Source organism: Grammomys surdaster, unplaced genomic scaffold (assembly GCF_004785775.1).
Source record: "Grammomys surdaster isolate TR1022 unplaced genomic scaffold, NIH_TR_1.0 195, whole genome shotgun sequence".
NCBI lineage: Eukaryota > Metazoa > Chordata > Mammalia > Rodentia > Muridae > Grammomys > Grammomys surdaster.
In genome coordinates, this window is record NW_021604640.1 from 2,560,012 (window position 1) to 2,563,368 (window position 3,357).

Below are 3,357 nucleotides of genomic sequence, written 5' to 3' on the forward strand. Positions count from 1 at the left end.
CTCTCTCTCTCTCTCTCTCTCTCTCTCTCTCTCTCTCTCTCTCTCTCCTGTCTGTCTGCAGATCCAGATGTAGAACTCTCAGCAACTTCTCCAGTACCATATTTGTCTGCATGATTCCATGCTATCTGCCATGATGGATGGGAATAAACTTCCTAAACTGTAAGCAAGCTTTAATTAAATGATTTCTTTTATAAAAGCTGTTATGGTCATTATGTCCCTTCACAGCAATAAAACTCTCACTAAGTAACCAAGAGCTATATTACTAGAATTACAATTCCTACTCCATAGGAAGTGATTCATGCCTAACATCGTAAACCTAGGCAGCGATCTGTGTGGCTAGAAAGGTCATAAAATCTACAGGAGAACCTACTATTGCCACTTTCCTGAACCAATATATTGTCTAACTGTATATAAAATTAGTTACCCTTATACCCACAGACAATATAATCTTAGTTATCATCTCTCATCAAGGAAGGTTTTTGTTGTTTTTTGTTGTTGTTGTTGTTTGCATCAGGCATAATCACAGATACCTGGTCAAAACACAGATATTATGTGATTGTGGGATTTCCTGTTAAAATGGTACATCAATAACAAAAACTATACCTAATATCATAGGAGTGGTAAAAGGCTAATAAAAATCAGAAATCCAGGATAACAACAACTTGGTAACATTTTCCATGCATGCAATGAACGCTGCACCTGTGAAACCTCAGCAGTAGGGTTGCCTAAACAAGATGAGCATGACCATAATGACAACAGCAGTTGAAATTCCTATGTACCTAGGTGAAGTTTAAGACTCTACCCTCAATGAAGAGCTTTAGACTGTAAATGGAAGATGAGAGGGAAAATCAGTTTTCTCAAGGAATGGGCCACCTGATTGTCTATTTGACATATTTGAAAATTAAACATATGTTTAACCATAAATATTTAAAATTCAGGAATTTGAAAGGAACTGGAGATGTATGGAAGGAGTTTGAGATATAGAAAGTGATACAGTTGATGTAACTTAAATATTAATGTATAAAATTCTCAAAATATAAAATAATTAACTAAAATATTAATTATAACAAATAAGAATAACTTTCAATGACTAGCAATGTCTATATTGTAAAATAGAAATCTGTTCTTACCAAAAGAACACACACAAAGCAACAGACACTACTTTTAGAACATTTTACTAATAATTCTTTACATGAGAAGTAAATGACCATAAATCAAATGTATGGAAAAACATTTATAATCCAGTGCAACTCCATATGATATATCAGGAATTCCCAAACCAACACTGAGAGTCAGAATCTATCTAGTAATTTGAACATTTCCACTGACAAGAAAACTTTACTTTATTAGACACTCTATTGTATTCTTAAAAGCTCTCATTTGAACATTCTACCCAAAATACCAAAGTTATGATCCTAAGTGACAATTTAGAAAGTGTTTGTAGTTCTAGAATCCAGCCTACATACATTACTGGTCTTATATTGTTGACAGTAATAAAAAATTCTTAAGTCAATTCCTGCTGAAACAATAAACCAAAGTTATCCTATGATGCACAGAATAACAAATGCCTCCATGCTTATTATATTCAGTACCTGACAGGATTTTATTTTACTTCTGAATATTGGTATATGTAACAAGAAACCCAACTGTACAAGGATATATGCAACATAAAATTACTCTAAGGCGATTTATGTTAAAGCAAATATTTTCCAAAGGCCTTTTTAAAAGTTATAAAATAATACAATTTAAAAATTAAACTCTATTTAAAAATTGTGTATATTAATTTATGAGTTTTATATATTACATAACTGTATTAATAAAAAAATAACCTGATAGATGACATTTTCAGAAAATAAAAGATTCACACACAAGCTCATATATTACTTATTAGTAGGGTAGTCTGAGGGAAGTAACCATTTCTTCTAGAATATTACAATTTCTAATCTGGTAACTTTCAGCTGTCTAGTATCTTCCTCCTTGTGATTGTTATTTAAATAGATAAAGTTCCAGGGAAATTTATGCTGAAAGCTCTTCAATATGTCACTCCTGTAAATTATGTGGCTTCCTTTCTCTTTTTGTGACACTGCTTTGGGTGGAGGGCGTTTTACCTCTCTCTATATCACTTAGATCACTGTGTCTTTCTGAGTGTATAAAGGACAAATTTCACTCATGCACCCTCCTTGATTCAGGGCCATATATCCAGTAGTTGTTAACTTTTATAATGGCTTATACTCTTCTGTCAAAATTAAGTAGGCTAATTAGACCTCACTAATTTACATTGTTTACAAAGAATATGAAACTGTGATGGTCAGTTTTCTTTCTCTATAACAGACATCAGAGATAAATAGGAATAAAACAAATAATGAGAAAATGCTTATCTTTGGCACACAATATTGAAGGTGGAACCTATAAACTTTTGATTCCATTGTTTTTAGGCCTGTGGTTAGACTGCACATCATGGCAGGGACCGTACACAGTGCAAGGCTAATTAATTCATTACTAATAAGTGAAAATGGGAAAATGAAGTTAGACTCCCACTATCACCAGCAAAGGCACATCTCCAGTGATCTGAGACCTTCCTGATAGGTCATTTCAAATGAATTGTGTTTCTGTGCATTGTCATGCATATGTTGGTCGTATTTTAAAAGTCATCATTGTGACTTACAACATTTTCCATGGGAATATGTTCATAAATAGTTAAGTTAAATTTCTAATATGTAATCTTCCTAATGATTCCATTTTCACATTAAATGATTACTTAGTATATGTCCTAAGAAAATACATGTTTTCTTTCGTATTAAGCAATAATAATGTTTTGCTTTTTAATTTTTTATTTATTTTTATTTATATATTTAAAAATGTTAATCAAAGGCTTTATAAGTTCTGTAATGCTCAATAACAAGATGCCCATACAATAAGAAGTGTAACCCAATATCCAACATAGATATACCAGCTATCTTTGACTGGTGGAGACATGTGAACATCTGCCTCCATGTTTCCCTCCCTTTCGCCACCTAGCTCCTCCTCCTCTCCTTATTCCTCCTCTTCCTCTCTTTACTCCTCCCAACATAGCTCCTCCTACATATCACCCTTCCTGGTAAGATAAAACTTTTCTCTCAAAAAACAATTAGAGCATAACTATACCAATTTGTATCAGTAAGGTACAAAATAGACCTAATACCCAGTCCACCATTTTCTTGACTCAACAGAACCTCAGTCATCTCTCCTAACTAAAAGACTTAGTTCTGAACAAGGCTAATTCAAAATAAAATACAGAAAACACCCTGACAATAAACTCAGAGCCATGAATTTGCTATAGGCCCTTAACTCACAGGCTATCCATCTCAAATCAGCTTT